Source organism: Chiloscyllium plagiosum, chromosome 43 (genome assembly GCF_004010195.1).
Source record: "Chiloscyllium plagiosum isolate BGI_BamShark_2017 chromosome 43, ASM401019v2, whole genome shotgun sequence".
NCBI classification, from domain to species: Eukaryota; Metazoa; Chordata; class Chondrichthyes; order Orectolobiformes; family Hemiscylliidae; genus Chiloscyllium; species Chiloscyllium plagiosum.
Window position 1 is genome coordinate 875,047 of NC_057752.1, and position 22,202 is coordinate 897,248.

General features: G+C 42.9%; 1 protein-coding gene across 6 annotated transcripts in view; it reads left to right on the top strand.

Annotated features, from left to right (window-relative positions):
- Positions 1–22,202, top strand: part of LOC122543281 (zinc finger and BTB domain-containing protein 39) — a 40,234-nt gene that overhangs the window by 12,735 nt on the left and 5,297 nt on the right. For 3 of the 6 annotated variants that reach the window (XR_006309980.1, XR_006309982.1, XR_006309981.1), the window contains exons 2-3: positions 7,606–7,708; positions 14,424–14,491. The gene's annotated coding sequence lies outside the window, so the exon portion shown is untranslated. Of the gene's footprint in view, positions 1–4,033; positions 4,352–7,605; positions 7,709–14,423; positions 14,492–17,763; positions 17,787–22,202 lie in introns of those variants that run through there. The other 3 variants (XR_006309983.1, XR_006309984.1, XR_006309985.1) reach the window with 3 other exon arrangements.

Below are 22,202 nucleotides of genomic sequence, written 5' to 3' on the forward strand. Positions count from 1 at the left end.
ATTGTTCTGTTAAGATGTCAAACAGATAGCATACTGGTGCTGTGGATTACCTATTTAACAGGCAATTTGATTAATAGATGTGTATGTACCAACATTTCATATTTCCAAATGAAACAGATTCAAGTGTTCACACACACACAGTTGTTATGATGCATGAGGCCATTCAGCCCATTATGTCTGCACCAACTCTGAGCATTATGATTCAGTGTCATTTTCCTGCCTTCTCCCCCCCCCAACCCTGCACATTTGTTTCTATTTAAATAATCATCCAGTACCCTCTTGAATGCCTCAATTGTATCTGCCTCAATCACACTTTCAAATGGTGCATTCCAGTTCCTAATTACTGTGAATTGTTTTTGCATTAAAAACTGCTTCCGTTGCAAGTCTGTGCGCTCTCATTCTAAATTCTTTTACGAGAAGGAACAGTTTTTCTCCATCTATTCTTTCTAGCCCCACCACCCCCCATGATTTTGAAAACTTATAGAAAATCTTTGTTTTCTCATCAAGGAAAGTAGTCCTAACTTCTCAAATCTATATTCATATCTGAAGTTTCTTAACCCTGGAATCATTCTCATAAACCTTTTTCTGCATGCATTCCATAAGTTAACATCCTGTCCATCTGAGGTTGAACCAGTGTCTTGTCCATTATAACCACCTTGCACCTGTACTCTGTGCCTCTATAAATAAAGGTTAGGTTATTATGCATTTTATTAACTGCTTGCTCTACCTGTCCTGCCACCTTTAGAGACCTATGCACATATACACCAGGTCTCTGTGCTCTGAATGACAGGAATCGAAGGTAATAGAACACTATTTAATATGATTAATCTATTTTGATTTTTCTTCTTAATTGTCTGTGTTGAACCTTTGAGCTGTGAATCCATGTGTTATATTGCAGTACCTCACCTAAGTGACCTTTATCCACCTGATTCTACTCGTGTTCAGTGTCTCCATGCATTCTGAATTCTGTCCAGTGGCATCTTCTGAGTGAAAATCATGGGTGAGCGTTTTCTTTCCCAATCGAATTCCAGGGTATCAAAGCCAGTTGTAGCTCCCAGCATTGCTCAACATTGAATGGTGGATCAAACCTGGACCCTTTAAAAGAACTGTCAGAATATTTATTTTCCACATATACTTAAAATAATACTTATGCATTGCATTTTATTATAAATGATATTGTTGTAATGTTTTTGCGAGGTTTTGAAGCGCAATCCAAGTTTGTTTCTATTTTGGATAGTTGACGATGTTGTAAAGTATTAAGTGGAGCCTTTAAAACACAGCGAAATAGTTTGAGGGAAATTGGGCACCAAGTGAGAATTTGGACAAGGTGGTTCGACGGACATTGAGTGGGGCCGTGGAAGGTTTTGAATGTGGGAGAGATGCAAGCTAGGAGGTTTGAAAAGAGGAACAGGTTATTGAATAGTCTAGAATCGGAACGAACAGTGAACATTACACAGCAGTTTTAGGTCTTTGGGTCTCCCAACAACACACACACAAAATAAATCTTTATGAAGTTTGTACTCAGCGAGGTCCTAAAATAGTGGGTGTGGATTTGATATCCTAAAATTACTTCAATTTGACATTTACCTAGTTGTAGAGGTGGGGTGTAAACAGTGGCCTGGATTTTCTGACCTGACCTGTTTGTGGTAAGAGATCCCGGAGGAGAATAATGCAGGATGTTGGGAGGGAAGTGATCAGGGCCGTCAAACTGACTTGTGCGTCCATCGGTTATCTACATGCCTCAAATCTTCAAACAAATGGAAAGCATACCTGGGGAGGGGGAAGATGGTGGGCTTTGGGAACTCTCCCGGTGTGATTCGGGATATCACAGAGTTTGATTAAAAGCTGCTGAGGGGAGAAAACGGTTGCCTGGCAACCACGGCCTGGAGTCTGCGTGCTGTCGTCAGTTGAAGAGCCAATGGAAACGCACATTATTTGAGACCTCCACCAATGAACGGGCGGGGAGAGAGAAAGCTGCAGTTGGAAATGCTAAGGACAGGGGCTTTCAGTGGCAAGTCTTGAATGTATAGTCTTTTCTGATCTAGTCGTTCATCAACTTATTTGGACATGTTATGACACATCTCCACGACCATCATGTCCAGAGGTGTGACTTGAACCTGATCTTATGGTCTAGAGGTAGGGACGTTACTACTGAGTCAGCATCCTCGAATACCAGAATGTTCTTTTAACTAACCTCGATATGTTATGGCACACTTCCAGGGCAGGTGGGACTCGAACCGAGCTCCCCTCATACCGTATATGATAAATTTCATTCCCTGTCATATTCATCATATTTAACTCCATAATCCTCCAGTCCACCTCTTTTGCCCTTTGACCCACTATTCAACATATCTTGATTTCCTTTTCATTTGCTCACTACTTCTACCCTCACCCCCCCCCCCCCCCCCCCGCACACCAAAAGTTTGTCAAGAAACTAGAGGAGTCTCCTGCCTATTTTCTCCTTCAATCCACTTCCCATCCCTACAACTCGATACATTTGTTCACAGTTGTATGATAAAAATCAGTTTGAACTGAAGAAAAAGTATTTACTTTTCCCTTTATGTATCTCTGTTTGCCCGTCCCTCGCCACGTCCGCCCTTACTGTTTCACTCTGACTTTTGTTTCAAAATTTTAACTTTAAAGCAACAACCTTAACTTCAGAAATCCATCTAATCCAATTTACTCCAGTATTAGCCAATGCAGCCGCTCTAATTTACTGTTTAAAACATGCAGGCTGAACATATATTCCACTATTATTTTTCCCAACAATTTTTAATTTCAGTCTATTCAGCTTTGTTCTTGCCCCATTAAAGCCTGGCAGTTAATTATTTTTACTCTGGATTAATCGATGTCATATTCTACCATCACCTTCAACCTTATGGTTCAATGATTACCGCCCCCTTAATATTCACTCAATCAATACTTTTTCTTTTCTGTACGCAGACCTCTTAATCTACTTGGCCCACCTCATTTCCAAGAACCAGCTCTAGCATTGCCTTTTTTGTTTGACTGGACATAACTGCAGTAGAAAATTCTCCCAAACACATTTAGGAACATTTGTCCTTTGCTACCATTATCCCAGACAATGTATTCAATTAAAATTCCCAATTATAACTGTGGTGTTTACACCTCTCTCAAATTTACTTGCAGATTTGCTTCTCCATATCCTTCCCACTAGGTCGTGGTCTGTATATCACAGAGCAAGGTAATTCCACCCTTCTTATTCCTTGGGTCTAGTCAAATTGATTCTGACCTTGAACTCTTTGAAACATCCACATTTTCCAAAACTGCAATGCTCTCAACCAAAAATGTCACCCTTCTCCTTTCCTCCTTCTTTACTTTTCTAAACACCCTGTAACCAGGAATATTTAATATCTGGATCTGCCCTTAAGCTAGGTCTTATTGCTGAAACATCATAATATCATTTGGCAATCTGTGTCTTAAGTTCATTGCATTCCAGAACTGCATGAAGAAGCTTTTCTTCCTCTCACTTTTGCTAGTTTGACCATTGCTTTCAATCTATGCGCTGTTGTTCTTGATCCTTACATGAAGGGGAACAGTTTCTTCCTATCCACTCTGTCCAGATTCCTCATGATTTTGAATACCTCTATCAAATCTCCTCTCATTCTTCTCCTTTGCAAGGAAAACAATCCCAAAATATTGTTGGGCTTGTATACCCTTGAGTTTCGAAGACTGAGAGGGGATCTGATTGAGACGTATAAGATTATGAAAGGATTGGACACTCTGGCAGTAGGAAACATATTTCCACTGATGGGTGAGTGCCGAACCAGAGGACACAGCTTAAAAATACGGGGTAGACCATTTAGGACAGAGCTCAGGAGAAACTTCTTCACCCAGAGAGTGGTGGCTGTGTGGAATGCTCTGCCCCAGAGGGCAGTGGAGGCCCACTCACTGGATTCATTTAAGACGGAGTTGGATAGAGCTCTCAAAGATAGTGGAATCAAGGGTTATGGAGATAAGGCAGGAACAGGATACTGATTAGGAATGATCAGCCATGATTATATTGAATGGCGGTGCAGGCTCGAAGGGCTGAATGGCCTACTCCTGCATCTATTGTCTATTGTCATAATATCAAATCTATTTTCACATAACTAACAAACTCCTCATACGTGGAAGTATTCTCTTGAATCTTTTCTGCAATTTCTCCAAAGCCTTCATTCTGCTCAACTCTTTGCTGGTTGGAGTCATACCTGGCACATCAGAATATGGTCGTGGTTGTTGAAGATCAATTTTCTCAATCCTAGGACATCTCTGCGGGAATTTCTCAAGGGAGTGTCCTAGACCCAACCATCTTCAGCTGCTTCATCAATGACCTTCCCTCCATCATAAGGTCAGAAGTGGGGATGTTTGCCGATGAATGCACAATGTTCAGCACCATTCACGACTCAAATACTAAAGCAGTCCATATCCAAATGCAATAAAACCTGGACAATATCCAGGCTTGGGCTGACAAGTGGGCAAGTAACATTCATGCCACACAAATGACCATCTCCAACAAGAAAGAATCTAATCATTGACCTTTGATATTTGATGGTATTACCATCACTGCTTCCCTCACTATCAATAACCTGGGGGTTAAAATTGACCAGAAACTGATATGGACTTGCTAATGTATTATAAGTACATTAACTACAAGAACACGTCAGATGCTTGAAATACTGTGGCAAGTAACTCACCTCCTGACTCCCCACAGCCTGTTCACCATCTACAAGGCACAAATCAGGAGTGTGATGGAATATTTGTCACTTGCCTGGATGGGTGCAGCTCCAATAACACTCAAGAAGCTTGACCCTTCCAGGACAAAGCAGCCCACTTGATTGGAACCACATTCGCAAACAATCAGTCACTCCACCCTTGTTCAGCAGCAGCAGTGTGTACCATCTACAAGGCGCACTGCAGAAATTTGCCAAAGATCCTCAGACAGCACCTTCCAAACTCAACTACTTCCATCAGGACAAGGGCAGAAGATACTTGGGACACCGCCTCCTGTAAGTGCCCTCCAAGCCACTTACTATCCTGAGGGCATTATGAGTCGACCTTCAGCACATGGACCGCAGTGGTTCATGAAGGCAGCTCACCACCATCTTCTTAAGGGGCAACTAGGACAAGCATTATATGCTGGCCCAGCCAGTGATGACCATGTCATATGAACGAACAATAAAAATAAGGCCCAAGATATGTTATGCTTTACAAACTGTTCTCTCAATATGTTCAGTCACCTTCAATATTTTTTTAAAATTTAACCTATTTTTCTAATCAACCTGTTCAGATATGTTATTACGCACCTCTAGAGCAGCTGTCTGGAATGTTACCTCACTACTTAAATAAGGCAACATTGTAAATGCAACTATGTGTACCAGTGTGTGCCAGTAACTTGGTTTTAAATCTGCAAATATATACTAACACCATTTCCTTGGTTTAAAGCAGTATCCTTTCCCATATTTAGTACATAATCAAGAAACAAAAGTGTTCTTTACAATTTGCCTTGAGAGAATTTTGGAATTCCTTTTCATAGTCTTTTTTCTCATACTCCCTCTTTGCTTTTCCTGTGTTTTCTCTCACCTTCCCTTTGAAAATTCTGTATTCAGCCTGATGCTCAATTATATTTTCTACCTGACATCTATCATAAGCAGACTTTTCTTCTTTATCTTAGCTTCTGTCTTTTTTGTATCCTGGGAACTCTGGCTTTGTTTGCCCTACCTTTACCTCAAGTGAATATATCTTTGATTGTGCCTGAACCATCTCTTCTCTGAAGGTATCCCATTCTTCAATGATCACTTTTTTAACAAACCTTTGACTCAAATTTACTCAGCCCAGATCCATTGTTCCCCCAATAAATTATTTTTGCTCCAGGTTGCTCTTTGAGCTTTTCCACAGCCATCCAGAATCTTCTTATACAATGATCATTGTTCTCTCAATGTTCACCCATTGACACTTGATCTACTTGACCACATTCCCAAGAAGCAGGTCTAGCAGGGTCTCCTTTCTCATTGAACTGGACACTTAATGCTATAGAAAATTCTGCTGAGCATACTTTAGAAACACTTGCCCCTTTCCGCCCTTTACTACTATCCCAGTCTATATTCAGATAATTAATGTGTCCCATTATAGCTTTTGCATCTCTCTAATTTCTTTACATATGTGTTCCTGTATATCATCCCCGCTAATTGGTAACCTATAATCTACATTGAGCAATGTAATTGCACATATTTTTATGTACCTTAGCTCCAGCCCTTGAATCCTCTGAGACATATTCTTCCTCCAGCACTGCAATGCTCTCCTTGCTCAACACCACCACCCTTCCCCATTTTTCCTTTTCCTACATTTCTAAGCACCTGGTATCCAGGAATGTTCAACACCAGTTTTTGCCCTTCAAACCAGATTTCCATATGCAGTTTAATCCCTTGAGCCTGTTCTGCCATTCAAATAGGTTTTGACTGATGTTTCTCAACCCTGCTTACCCATATTTGATCTGTTTCCTTTCATATCCTTCCAGGTCTACAATCTAAATACCTTAATCTCCAAAGCTCACACAGGATATGAGTCTGAAAATCTATTGACTTGTTCCAACAGTTTTGAACAACTTGTAATGGCCCAGAATATGAAACTTTGTTTTGTCAGTAGTCAGCTAAACTGCTAAGCAGAATGCCACTGGTCCTACACTTGAAAGGCACTAGTCTGTTTGTGCCACAGGAACAATTCATGCATGCACGTGCAATGCCCCTCATTTATCTGATCCTATTGTGTATGTTTATTACAGCTTTCAGAAATGAAGGGCTAAGCCTTTGGGTTCTTAAAAAAAATTCATTGACGTGATGTAGGTGTCACTGGCTAGGCCAACATTTTTTTCCCCATCCCTAGCTGCCCATAAGATGATGGTTCTGGTGAGCTGTTGTCTTGAACTGTTGCAGTCTTGTGTGATATAAGGACACCCAAAATGCTGTTCGGAAGCAACTTCCAGGATTTTGACCCAGCAATGGTGAAGGAATATCCAAGTCAGGGTGGTGAGTGGCTCAGAGAGGAGCTTGCAGGGAGTGGTGTTTCCACGTATCTGCTGCCTTTGTCCTTCTAGATGGTAGTGGTTGTGCGCTTAGAAAGTGCCGACTCAGGAACCTTGCTGAATTTCTGAAGTGCGTCTTGAAGATGGTACACACTGCTGCTACAGTGTGCCAGTGGTGGAGGGAGTGAGTGAATGTTTGTTGATATGGTGGTAATCCCACAGGTTGCTTTGTTCTAGGTGGTGTTAAACCTGAAGCGTTGTTGGAGCTGCACCTATCCAGCAACTGCAACTTAAAATTCTGATGCATCCTTGGAGATGAAGCTTGTTTTCTGCTGTAACCTAAAGCCTTTCAAAACATAGACTTATGCTGCTGCAGCAACGCCAGGGCATTGCAGCTCACCAGTCTCTTTGATTTCCTTTACAATGCTCTGTTCCCTTAGATGGGGGGGGTCCATGATTGTAGTTTGTTTATGGTGTGCACAAGGGCAGTGTCTCTCTCAAGCTTTATGTGCTACTGTGAACTAAGGTTATTTACCCTTCAGCATTTTCTCTGTTCTTTTCATTCGGTTTTCTTTTTTTTTCAGAAAGTGATGTCATCATTGAATAATTCTTGGTCCTCATCTCAGGATGAAACTGAAAGTTCCAAGCTTCTCAGAAAGTCGAAGGAGTCACCGTTCATTCCATTTGGTATGAATCTCTCTGAGGCATAAAACAGTACCATCTATTACAGTGGTGTCTCAGTATCAGCTCTTTCACATGTACAGGGTGTAGGTTTGCTCGCTGAGCTGGAAGGTTCATTTCCAGATGTTTTGTCACCCTACTAGGTAACATCCTCAGTGGGCCTCCGGGCGAAGCACTGCTGCTGATTCCTGCTTTCTATTTATATGTTTGGGTTTCTTTGGGTTGGTGATGTCATTTCCTGTGGTGATGCCATTTCCTGTTCTTTTTCTCAGGGGGTGGTAAATGGGATCCAAGTCAATGTGTTTGTTGGTGGCATTCCAACCAGAACTCTATGCTTCTAGGAATTCTCGTGCGTGTCTCTGTTTGGCTTGTCCTAGGATGGATGTGTTGTTCCAGTTGAAGTGGTGTCCTTCCTTATCTGTATGTAAGGATACTAGTGAGAGGGTCATGTCGTTTTGTGGCTAGTTGATGTTCATGTATCCTGGTGGCTAATTTTCTGCCTGTTTGTCCAATGTAGTGTTTGTTACAGTCCTTGCATGGTATTTTGTAAATGACATTAGTTTTGCTTGTTGTCTGTGTAGGGTCTTTCAAGTTCATGAGCTGCTGTTTTAGTGTGTTGGTGGGTTTGTGGGTTACCATGATGCCAAGGGATCTGAGTAGTCTGGCAGTCATTTCCAAGATGCCTTTGTAGGGGAGAGTGGCTAGGGTTTCTGGACGTGTTTTGTCTACTTGTTTAGATTTGTTGCTGAGATATCGGCGGACTGTGTTCATTGGGTACCCATTCTTTTTGAATACACGGTATAGGTGATTTTCCTCTGCTCTGTGTAGTTCCTCTATGCTGCAGTGTGTGGTGGCTTGTTGAAATAATGTTCTGATGCAGCTTCATTTGTGGATGTTGGGATGATTGCTTCACCTGGAGGCCCACTGAAGATGTTACCTAGTCGGGTGACGAAATGTCTGGAAATGAACCTTCCAGCTCAGCAAGCAAACCTACATCCAGAACCTCAACCTGAGCTACAAATCTTCTCAAAACTCGCTTTACGTATACAGTATGCAGTCGGTAACAGGGAATGATTCACTCCCAACTGGTACAGTATGGTCTCTGTGTGTGCTAGTATTATGTCCTGTACGAACACGGGTCGACCCGCTCAATTAACTAGACGGCTGTTTTGTGATGCCGAGTAACGCAAACACCGGTTGTTCAATTTCTGCACTGGCTGAGGTTGCCATGAAGGACTCTCCTCCTCAACCTCACCCCTTGCCTGAGGTGTCATGACCTTCAGGCTAAAACGCCACCAGTTATGGACTATGGCAGATTTACCTTTTATATGTACACGACACTGTGGGTAAAAGAGAATGATTCACTCCCGTCTGGTACAGTACATGCAGGGTGTGTCTCAGTTTCAGCTACTGTACATGTACGCTATACTGTGAATAGAAGGGTATGATTTACTCCTGTCTGGTACCATATGATGTGTCTGTGTTAGTTCCTGTAGATATAGAGTACTCAGGTAAACAGGATGGAATCATTTCGCCTGGTACAGTATGTGTCTCTGTCTCAGCTCCTGCACATGTACAGTACACAGTGGAGAAAAGAGAGCGGTTCATTCTCACCGGGTGCTGTAGTCACTAATTGCTTGTGTCAGTGGCTATATGTGCATGATGTGCAGAAAAGATTTATGAGGGATTATTATGTTGAGTTTAAAGAGAAAGTGCAACTGGTAGGCAGAAGCCTCCATGTCTTTCTCCACAGTAAATGCTGACGCAAAATATTCACTTAGAATCTCATCCATCTCCTGTGGTTCCACACATAGATGGCCTTGTTGATCTTTAAAGGGCACTATTCTCTCCCTTGTTGCTGTTTTGCTCTTAATGTACTTTTTCTTTAGAATATTTGCAGTTCTCCAGCTCTCTGGCTTACCTGAGTGTCTATTGGAAAATTGTGGCTATAATGTCTGTAGCTTCTACCCCTTAACAAGCTAGGATCCCTTCCATCCAGACTGGGTAACTTATCACCTTTAACTACAATCAGCCTTTCTGGTACCACCTCTTCATCTATTTTTATCCTATCTGGTATCTCAGCACCCTCCTCTTCCTTGGTAAACACTGATATAATGTACTTGGGCATCAGTAGATTTCCATTTTAGACCCTATTCAGCCCCAGCACTCCCCTGAAAACCTTTTAAGGTGCCTTTGGATTATCTTTCTATCAGCTGCTGTTTTGTGCTGTCTCTTTGTCCCTCTCACTTGCTTTTATATTTCTGAATAGTTGTGTTCAATAGACAATAAGTGCAGGAGTAGGCCATTCTGCCCTTCGAGCCTGCACCGCCATTCAATATGATCATGGCTGATCATCCTTAATTAGTATCCTGTTCTTGCCTTATCTCCATAACCCTTGATTCCACTATCCTTGAGAGCTCTATCCAACTCTTTCTTAAATGAATCCAGAGACTGGGCCTCCACTGCCCTCTGGGGCAGAGCATTCCACACAGCCTCCACTCACTGGGTAAAGAAGTTTCTCCTCATCTCTGTCCTAAATGGTCTACCCCGTATTTTTAAGCTGTGTCCTCTGGATCAGCACTCACCCATCAGCGGAAACATGTTTCCTGCCTTCAGAGTTCCAATTCAGCTTGATTCCTCCTTCTATTATCAAACAAATATTGGTCATATGTCCTTTTTTTCCCCCTGCCTCATCCTTCTGTAACTCCATCATCCAGGGAGCTCGGGCTCTGTTTGTCCACCTATTTTGAATCTGAATCATCGCTTCTTTAAAGCTTCCCCATTACCTGATTACAGGATTGTTTGGCTGTCGTTGGTTCCAAATTTACCCAGGCTACATCCTTCCTCAATTCATTAAAATTAGTTTTGCTCTCATTCAGTATTATTTTATTTCTAGATTGCCTTCCTCATAACTATTCCAAGCTGATGACATTTGTGATCACAATTCCAGGGGAGCTGCACAATTGTGTCATTCTGCTCTTGAGCCAGTTCATTCCTGAAGATCAGATCATCAAATAGAAAACTCACTGATCCTGAACATTCTCCTGAATATGTTTAGAATTCTCCCTAAGCACTATATTCAATATTGGGTAGTTAAAGTTTTGTATTATCTATACTTTTCTATACTTTATTATTATAAAAGGCATTAGTTTAGCTCAGTTGGCTGGATTGTTGATTTACAGAGCGGTGTGACGCCAACAGTGTGGGTTCAATTCCCATCACGAGTTTGAGGTTACCATGAAGGACCCTCCTTCTCAAACTGTTCCCTTGCCTGAGGTCTGGTGGCCCTCAGGTTAAATTACCACCAGTTGCTTCTCTCTAATGAGAGAGCAGCCCCTATGCTCTGGTAAGACTATGGCGACACAACAACAACTGTTCCACAAAGCAGACTTGTGAGCAAAGTTAGAGCTTAGCGAGTTTTAAGAAGATTTGTAGTTCAGGTTGAGGTTTTGGATGTAGGTTTGTTCACTGAGCTGCAAGGTTCATTTCCAGATGTTTTGTCACCCTATTAGGTAACATCTTCAGTGGGCCTCCGGGCGAAGCAAAGAACAGGAAATGACATCACTACTGGAAATGATGTCACCAACCAAAGAAACCCAAAGATATAAATAGAAAGCAGAAATTATTAGCAGTGCTTCGCCAGAGGCTCACTGAAGATGTTACCTAGTAGGGTGATGAAACGTCTGGAAATGAACCTTCCAGCTCAGCGAGCAAACCTACATCCAAAAGTTAGAGGTCATACAATAAAGGGGACATCTGTAATGTGTATACAAAATTGACTGACATAGTAACCACAGAGTAACATATAAAGGACATTTCTGGGGCTTGAGTCAGATTTGTTGTGGAGTTCTCTAGGGGTCACTATTAGAATTTCTACAGTGTGGAAACAGGCCCTTCAGCCCAACAAGTCCACACCGCCCCTCCAAAGAGTATCCCATCCAGATCCATTACCCTACATTTCCCCTGACTAATGCACCTGACCTATACATCCCTGAACATTGTGGACAATTTAGCATGGCCATTTCACCTAACCTGCACATCTTTGGACAGTGGGAGGAAACCAGAGCACCTGGAGGAAACCCACACAGATGCGGGGAGAATGTGCAAACTCCACACAGACAGTCACCCAAGGCCGGAATCGAACCCAGGTTTGTGGCGCTGTAAGGCAGCAGTGCTAACTGAGCCACTGTGCCACCCCTTGAGATCCTTGCTTTTCCTGATACATATTAATGATCTGGACCTTGGTATACTGAGGACAATTTCAAAGTTTGCAGATGATACAAAACTTAGAAGCATTGTAAACTATGAGTAGGACAGTGTAGAGCTCTGAAAGAAGATTGGCAGGTTGGTGTAGTGGGCAGATTGGTGGCAGTTGAATGCAGAGAAGTGAGAGTTGATTCATTTTAATATGTAGAACATGGAGAGGCAGTATAAAGTTAGGGGTACAATTCTAAAATGGGTGCAGGAACATAGTGACCTCGATGTATATGTTTATGTCATGAATGGTGGCAGGGCAGGACTAGAGTATGGTCAATAAAGCATGAAGTAATAAGAGCAAGGAGGTCATATTGAACCTGTATAAGTCAGTAGTTAGATCTCAACTGGAGCACTGTGTACAGTTTCGGGCACTACGCTGATCACGTGAGTGCGCACTGAAGCGATTTACAAGAATGGTTCCAGGAATGACACATTTCAGTGAGGAGGATAGATTGAAGAAATTGGGACAGTTCTCCTTTGGAGAGGAGGTGGGTGGTGGTGGTGGTGGTGGTGGTTGGGGGGCGGGTGGAGGAGGAGGAGGAGGAGGAGGAGGTGGAGGCGTAGTAGATAGGGAGAAACTGTTCCTGTTTGCAAAATGATCGAGAATGAGAGTGCACAGATTTCAGGTTATGTGAGAAACTTCACATGATGAGTGGTTTATGGATGCACTGCCTGGAGGTATGATAGAGGTAGATTCAATTGAGGCAAGAGAGCATTGGATGATTAAATAGAAACAACACTCAGAGGTATGGGGAAAATGCAGGAGGATGGTACTATGTCCGAATGTTACTTTAGAGAGCTGGGGCAAACAGGATGGGCCAAAAGGCTGCCTTCTGCACTATAATGTTTCTCTAGTTCGCTGGTTCATGCACCTCCCAGTAACTTCCTTGCATATTGTTCCTCAACTCCAACCAAATAGATTTTGTCTTTTCTAACTCTGTTTCTAACATGGCAACAGTTTTCTTCATCCAGACTGTGATTCCATCTCCTTTTCTTTCTTCCATCTCTTGCCTGAATACTTTGCACCCAGGAATGGTGAGCATCCAACCCTTCCTTTTTGATTGAACCAGTTCTCCATTATCAGCACTGCATCATAGTCCCACATGGCAATTTGTACTTGCAAATCACCAATATTCTTAACATGCACTCCAACTCTAACTTAGACCTCTTCATAATTTCACTGAACCATTTAATTCTGTATTATTTCTCACTTAGTCTCCAAGCCCTCTATTTCTATTGTGGAATATTATGACTTGGTGACTTAATCCCTTGATGAATTAGTTTGTTCTCACCTCTGTACCTGCATGTGAGAATATCGGTCCCAACTCTGTTCAGGTTCAACCTGTCCATATTGAACACATTCTTGCTGTCACAGACTGGTCTCCGGAATCTAAAGCTCTTTCTCCTTGGAGTATCATGAGTTAGGTCTGACAATGTCATATGCAAATTGAAGCATACCAGTACATCATCACAAGAAGTGATGCAATGTCACATGGTCTTTCACTTGCAGCCTCATGACAAGATGAAATCACAGTAAAGTATTTCTTAACTGAAGTTTGTGCTTTTGTTTTTGTATGGTTACCTCTAAATATTCTTTATTTAGGGAGGGGAGGAGGTGGGGGGGGGGGGGGGGGGGACATGGAGGGGTTCCACTCCTTGGCTGTTCCCTCTCCATTCCTAGCCAGTTTGTACAAACTGGCACTTCACCCAGTCTCCCTATCCCAAGGACAGAGGTTAATTGGAGCTCATTATGAATTCCCAGCCCTAGGATCTTGATACTGCACTGGGAATTGTCTTTTTTTCATAGAGTCAGTGTCAGAGCTCAGATACGGGAGAGTAGATCTGTAGAAATAGGATGTCAGTCTTTCAAGTAGACATGGGAGAACGTGAGTTGGTGGCTGGATGATTGGGCTCCCAAACAGTGTCCAGGTGTCTCATCTGCTTCAAACTAACTGTTCATTATTCACAATTACTGTGGCATAAAGCATCTTTAATTTTTACAGTTAATTCAGTTTACGTCATTAAATTTAGTAGCATCCTCTTCCTTTTTTCCCTTTTCCAACTGATTTCAATTTCAGCATTGTTTGTAAAGCTGGGCATTTAGTGAACCCCTCCTGTCCTTTTCTCTGCTGATAGCTCAGATATTGGCTACCCTGACACTTTCCCCAAGGATCCATTTTTAATGTGAGATTTAACCATGTGGGCTTGCAAGCCCCACCAGTGCTGTCTTGACTTTCCAAATTCCTGAACTGGTCTCTTTGATGATATCCCCCTTCCCAGTTCTTGTAAACTGAGGTCAATGGCAAGACTCCAATCATTCCCCACCTGTGACCATCAAGTTCAGCAGAGATTGCGAGATGATAACTGGGATTGTAAGTTTGCAAACTGAGGCAGCAATGAGCTAAACTCCTAATGCGAAAGAACAGTGGTGACCCAGTAATGTTGAAATTTCAATCTTTTGCAGGTGTTGCCTATTCTATGTACAAGGATCACATCAGGAAACCTCGGCAAAAATAACAACCCTCTGCAAAAGTGAGTTTAGTTTTTGGACAGTAGTTGGGCCTGGGAGCATGACTTGTTTAACTGATCTGCCATGGATTTTAGAAGCATGTTATATGCCTCATGCTGAGGCTGGATGCGGACAGTGCAGTTTGTTTTCATTAACGTAACTTTAAGGATTTAATAACGTTTTCTTCCTAAGACTGTGGACCTACATGGGGTCTTCTAATTCCTGAAAGGCACTAGCTATTGGGAGATACAATAGCTTTCTGTAAATTGTCTAAGATTCCTCTTTGGAGGAAAGTGCAGTTTGAGAGACTGCAGAGGGTTACTTAGTTTGCTGCTGACAGAGCTGTCAATGTTTGGTGTTTTGTCCTGTTTTTGGATCTGCTCATTGCCACATAACTCCCACTCTTGCTGTCCAGAAGTCCTCTGCTGTGGCGGCTTGGAGCTATAGGTTCTGCACCTTAGTTTCGCTATCTCTTGCTGACAATTAGTCGGCAGTCCAGCCAATATCTTCCTACTGTGTTTCTTTGCGTCACTGTTTGCCTACAGCTGTATTTTTCTTATTTCTCAATTGTTCTTCTGCCTCTTTGAAAATAAAACAAGACTGTGTAGCAGTGGCTAATCTTTGTGCGTACCCACTGACTGTAGACTCTTTGTAACATCAGCCAACTTCACTCCTACGTCAGCTGATCTGCTGAAACGTTCATTCGTACCTTTGTTAACTCGAGACTTGATTGTTTCAATGCAGTCCTGGGGGAGATGTGGTAATGTCACTGGACTGGTAATCCAGAGAGACAAGGGTTCAAATTCCGCCATGGCAGCTGGTGGGAATTTAAATAATAAATCTGATATTGTACAGGACATTCTCTTCTGGAATACTGTGTCCAGTTCTGGTCGCCTAGTTATCAGAAGGCTATTATTAAACTGGAGAGGGTTCAGAAGAGATTTACCAGGATGTTGCTGGGTATGGAAGGTTTGAGTTAGAAGAAAGGCTAGATAGGTTGGGACTTTTTTCAGTGGAACATAGGTTGAGAGGTGACCTTATATAAGTTTATAAAAGCATGAGGGGTATAGATCGGGTTAATGGTAGGTGCCCTTTCCCTAAGATAAGGGCTTTCAACACTAAGGGGGCATTTTTTAAGGTGAGAGGAGGGACATTTAAACAGATGAGGGCAAACTTTTTAGAGTTTTGTTTGTGTGTGGAGTGAACTTCCGAAGGAAGTGATGGATGTGGGCACAGTTACAACATTTAAAAGACATTTGGATGGATACACGAATAGGAAAGGTTTGAAAGGATATGGGTCAGGAGCAGATAGTTTAATTTGGGATTATGTCAAAATGGACCGGTTGGACCGAAGGGCCTGTTTCCATGCTGTATGACTCTAACTCTATAAGTCTCAATAATGGTCAGGAAACTATCAGCAATTGCTGTAAAAACCCATCTTGTTCACTTATGTCCTTTGGGAAAGGAAGTCTATCTTTGTTATCTGGTCTGTCCTACATGTGACTCCTGACCAACAGCAATATAATGACTCTTACTTTTTAAAAACATTCATTCACAGGGTGTGTGTGTTGCTGGCTAGGCCAACGTTTATTGCCCACTGCTAATTGCCCAGAGGGTAATTAAGAATCAATCACATTGCTGTGGCTCTGGAGTCATATGTAGACTTTGGGCTAGTTAAGAATGGCAGATTTCCTTCCCTTAAGGGCATTAGTGAACCAAATGAATTGTTATTACAATGAGCAGTGATTACATGGGCACCATTAGGGCAACTTTGTATTCAATTCAAGTTTTACTATTTGCCACAGTGGGTTTTGAATCTATGTGCCCAGAACCTTAGCTGGATTTGGTAATCTTAGAACCATAGAATCCCTACAGTTTGGAAACGGGCCATTTGGCCCAATGACTCCACACCGACTCTCCGAAGAGTAACCCACCTGGGCCTATTCCCCTACCTTATTATGCTACATTTACCCCAAACTAATGCACCCAAACACACATCCCTGAACACTATGGGACAATTTAGCATGGCCAATTCACCTAACCTACACATCTTTGGATTGCGGGAGGAATCCGGAGCACTCGGAGGAAACTCACGCAAACATGGGGAGAATGTGCAAACTCCACACGGACAGTCACCCAGGCTGGAATTGAACCCGGGTCCCTGGCGCTATGAGGCAGCAGTGCTAACCACTAAAGCCACCGTGCTGCCCTGGACTACTATCCCAGTAACATTACCGCTATGTCACTATCACCATCTGAAATGACCTAGCAAGCCACTTTGGGCAACTAAGAATGGGGAAACAGATGCTGGTCTTGCCAGAAATGCTTGCACCCCATGATAGAATTAAAACAAAAACTCCTGATCGCCCTCTCATCTTCTGCCCCTCCGTTGCAAGCTCTTCTGCCCATGCACCAAGTCTTGTTCACTCAAAGTGCTACATCATTAGCCTAAAGCTGCAGAGTCCTCAAGTTCTGGAATTTCCTCCCCATCTCTCTCTGCACTCCAGACATTCCTGAAAGCCTACTGCTTTGACCAAACGTTTGGTCATTTGCCCAAATATTTCCTGATTCAACTTGTGAGGTTGACTGTGCTGAAAGCCCATGACAGGGCCTGGAGTGTGGGGATGGGTAAAGGACATGGAAGAGGGTGCTCAGACTGTACAATTATTGAACTTAATATTAAGTCCTGAAGGCTGCAGGGTTTGTGTTATGACAAGGGGTAACCCCCCCCCCTATTTAAACCAGCAACACAGAAATTATTTAACTCGTGTTGTAATCTGTTACAATTCGAGAGGCAAGAACTATCCCAAAGGTCACTATTTAAAGTAAAAATTAACAACTTTATTTTGTTTTAAAAGTCTAATAGAGAATAATTAACTAGCAACTATTTACAGCTCCTTTCTCTAACCTATCTTTTATTTTCTCTACAACAATTCTGGTCCGATAAAACCCCCAATTAAGATCTACAGAAAAATTCAAATTTCAAAACTAGCCAGCTGTCGAATCTTCTCTTTGTATCTTCCTCTGTAGATTTGCTCTCCAGGTCGGTATTGATCTTTTTTCCTGTGCAAACTCCTCCTCCAACCAGTTACCTCTCAGAGAGTTCTTACTTGCAGCCTACACCTGTTGGTCTTTTGGAAGTTCTCCCCCCAATTGTTCAATTTTTCCTGGTCTTATACCCCAAAGCATCAGATCATTTCATTGGTTTTAATATTGTCAAAACACCAAATTCAAACTTGATTGGAGTTTAGTATCGTGGGGCATAACTTAAACTAAATTTGTTTTTGTCTCATAGCAACCCAAATACTTCTAGCGGCTGGACCAAATGTTACATTGTAAATTCGCCAGCACTCTGTGTGCTTGCTAAGTCCTTCAATTCTCTTAAAGGTACAGTACTCCTTACACTTTCATACAGTCCCCAAGTAGAAAATAAGATGCTGATCCTCCAGCTTGCTGCCCAAGTCAGAAATGTTGGCCAGAGAACATGGTGGTGTGTTGAAGTAGCAGGTAACTGGAAGCTCAGGCAGTTTTCTATGGACAAGATGTAGATGTTCCAAAAAGCGGTCACCCAGTCTGCCCAGTATAGAGGAGACTACATGAGCAGCAGATATAGTAAACTAGATTGAATGAAGTGCAGGTAAGTCACTCTTCAGCTGGAAGGTGTGTCTTGCGCCTTTGATAGTGAGGAATGAGGAGGTAAACAAGCAAGTGTAAATCTTCTGCGATTGCATGGGGAGATGTTGCGAGTGGAGGAGGAGTGAGCCAGGGTGTCCTGGAGAGTATGGTCCCTGCTTTATGGAACACCAAACAATCTGACAACTTCATACTTTGTAGAGGAGTAAAGGGAGGTGATGGTGAGAAAGAGCTGAGTGTAGGTAGTGAGAACTGGCATTGTGATTTTGGATGATGATGCTGAAATGCAGCATGTGAATGAGAATTAAGAGGAACCGAGGATAGATTCGTGGGGAGCACTCAAGATAATGGTGCAGGAGCAGGAAGAGTGATAAGTGATAATGATTCTGTGGCAATGATTAGTAGACAAAAATGGGACCAGGTGATAGCAGTGCCACCAGCTGGACAACAGTGGAGAGGGATTGGAGGAGAATGGTATCCCTGCAGCCTTTGATATAGTGACCTGTTGAGAAGGATGAGGAGAAAAGCCATTTGGGACAGTGTTGGGACTGGAAATCTTACTGGAGAAATTCAAGCATGGAATTCTGGGAAGGATGGGAACAGATTTGAGGTGTTACAGAGTCGTACAGCATGGAAACGGCCCTTCAGTCCAACCCATCTGCACCAACCAGACATCCCAATCTGACTTAGTCTCATTTGCCAGGACATGGCCCATATCTCTCTCAACCCCTCCTATATATCCATCCAGATTCCTTTTAAATGTTGTAATTGTACCAGCCTCCACCACCACCTCTGGCAGCTCATTCCATGCACTCGCCACTCTCTGCATGAAAAAGTTACCCCTCAGGTCCTTTTAAAATCTTTCCTCTTTCACCTTCAACCTATGCCTTCTAGTTTTGGACTCCCCCACCCTAGGAAAAAGACCTTGGCTACTCACCCAATCCATGCCCTTCATGATTTTATAAACCTCTACAAGGTCACTCCAATGACCCAGGGAAAAAAGCCCCAGTCTAATCAGCCTCTCTCTATAGCTCATCTGGGTGGGTTACTCTTCGGAGGGTTGGTGTAGACTTGTTGGACCGAAGGGCCTGTTTCCATACTGTAGGGAATCTAATCTAATCCCAGCAACTTTCTTGTAAATCTTTTCTGCACCTTCTCAAGTTTAATAATATCCTTCCTGTAGCAAGGTGATCAGAACTGTACACAGTATTCCAAAAGTGGCATCACCAATGTTCTGTACAACCACAACATGATGTCCCAACTACTATACGCTATGTTCTGACCAATGAAGGCAAGCATACTAAACATCGTCTTCACCACCCTGTCTACCTGCAACTCCACTTTTAAGGAACTATATGCCTGCACCCCTAGGCAACACTCTCCAGGGCCCTACCATTAACTGTGGAAGTCCTACCCTGATTTGCCTTACCAAAATGTAACACTTCATATTTTGTGACAATTTGTTCAGTGGCTTTGGAGAAGAAAGCGAGGTTGGAGATGGGCTGGTAGTTTGCCAAAGATACTTTGTAAAAACAATGACTGCAGATGCACATTTCGAGTCGTGAGTTCATGGAATGCCCTGCCAGTAGCAGTGGTGGACTCTCCCTCTTTATGGGCAATTAAAGGGGCATTGGATAGGCATATGGAGGATAGTGGGCTAGTGTAGGTTAGGTGGGCTTGGATCGGCGCAACATTGAGGGCCAAAGGGCCTGTACTGCGCTGTATTTTTCTATGTTCTATGCTGGATTAGAGTGGTGCTGGAAAAGCACAGCAGTTCAAGCAGCATCCGAGGAGCAGGAACATCGACGTTTCGGGCAAAAGCCCTTCATCAGGAATAGAGCTTGAAGGGCTTTTGCCCGAAACGTCGATGTTCCTGCTCCTCGGATGCTGCCTGAACTGCTGTGCTTTTCCAGCACTACTCTAATCCAGTTTGCAAAGATACGGGGAGAAGATTTGTTTTTTTGAGGAAGGCAGAGATGATGGCTGATTTAAAGGAGAGCAACAGCAGCTGAAGAGGGAACCAGGAAGCAAAGTTGTGAGGTCAGCATGTTAATAGCAACAGGGTCAAGAAGAGGGAACATCATGGACACGGACTCTGAGAAAACGAGGTGAGAGAAACCAGAAAAAACAAGTTCAGCGCTACGGCAGAGTGGCACTTTGGGGATGGGACTTTGGCCCACCAGGTTAGGGTAAAAGCAGGGCAGTGGCAATTTTGTTTTGAAAATGTTCCTGTGAAGAGGTTTGGGCTATATAGCCATGTTGAGATGCAATTTAATACAGAAGTTCCAAGTTGTTTTTCTTCTATATGGGGATAGCAACAAAGATTGATCTGTCTTTCCCAGTGCCACACTCAGTCTCCATCCCAGTAGTAATTTGGATAATAATCAGGAATAGGAAACTTGGCCACTCTTTTAAACTCTGGATTGTTGATGTCAGTTATTTAATATGGCTTAGATTAGCACAAACTGTGCATATGGCTTGGGTGTTTCCTGCTCTATCATGCTCCAGAGCATTGGGGCAAGTGAGCCACCTGGGACAGCTTTTCGCAAGTTAAATGCCATTGTAGACCTTTTTTTAAACAGAAGACTCCTTATAGATTTGACTCCATTGATCTTGTAAATCTATATTAATCATGTCACAGCTACATTTTGTCTGTCAGTTTTTGGTGATGTCACACTGAATAATTAATGGCAAATCTTACATATTCTCCCTATGTTATGTAGTGTCTACATCCCAGAGAAAAAAATTGTTTTGTCTACCACATCTGCCTCTGACTCTTGTCCATTTTGGGCGGCACGGTGGCACAGTGGTTAGCACTGCTGCCTCGCAGCGCCAGAGACCCGGGTTCAATTCCCGACTCAGGCGACTGACTGTGTGGAGTTTGCACGTTCTCCCCGTGTCTGCGTGGGTTTCCTCCGGGTGCTCCGGTTTCCTCCCACAGTCCAAAGATGTGCAGGTTAGGTGAATTGGCCATACTAAAAATTGTCCGTAGTGTTAGGTAAGGGGTAAATGTAGGGGTATGGGTGGGTTTCGCTTCGGCGGGTCGGTGTGGACTTGTTGGGCCGAAGGGCCTGTTTCCACACTGTAATCTAATCTAATCTAATCTAACAGCATATCTTTCCATTTCTTTTGTCCTTGTGTTAATCCAGCTTTCCCTTAAATACATTGACCATTCATCTTGACCACTCCCTATGGTATCGAGTTCCACATTCTTACCATCTGGAGAGAGAACTTTCTCCTGATTCTCCTGTTGGATTGATCATTGACTATTGTGTAGTTCTGGCCTTGCCCATGTTGAAATGCCTTCTTTATATCTCCCCTTTCAATGCATGTGCACTATGTGGTTTGAATTACTCTGATAAACTAAGGTGAGGGATATGATTCAAGCCCAACCATCTTCAGTTTCTTCATCAATGACCTTGCCTCCGTCATAAGGTCAGAAGTGGAGATGCTCACTGATTGGTGCTAAACATTGTACATTCGTGCCTTCTTGGGTACTGACGTTGCCAATCAGAACTGAAGTTTTGGAGCACTGATAGATTTGAAGATGAGATGGCCAATCAACAACAAGAAAATGGTATGAGTGTAAACAGAGATCGTAGTGCACTGCTGTTCCTGCAGATAGTTGAGAAAGACAGGAGGGTGACTCCATGAGGGCCCTACATCATCACTGGAAGACCAAATGGGGAGTGAAAGTCAATCTTGTGTTAGAATTTTAAATTATGAAATTAAGTTCGGAATAGATTAGCCTTGAACAGGACAGTATCAATTATGTCGAAAGTGTGGTGCTGGAAAAGCACAGCAGTCAGGCAGCACCCGAGGAGCAGCAGAATCGACGTTTCGGACATAAGCCCTTCATCAAGATTGATGAAGGGCTTATGCCCAAAATGTTGATTCTCCTGCTCCTCGGATGCTGCCTGACCTGCTGTGCTTTTCCAGCACTACACTCTCGACTGTGATTTCCAGCAATCCTCACTTTCTCCGAGGATCGATTATGTTCCTGTCCAAAAAATACCGGATGAACTGAGGATGCTGGAATTCAGAAACAAAAACAGAAATTGCTGGAAAAACTCATCAGTGGAGAGAAATCAGAGTTAACAT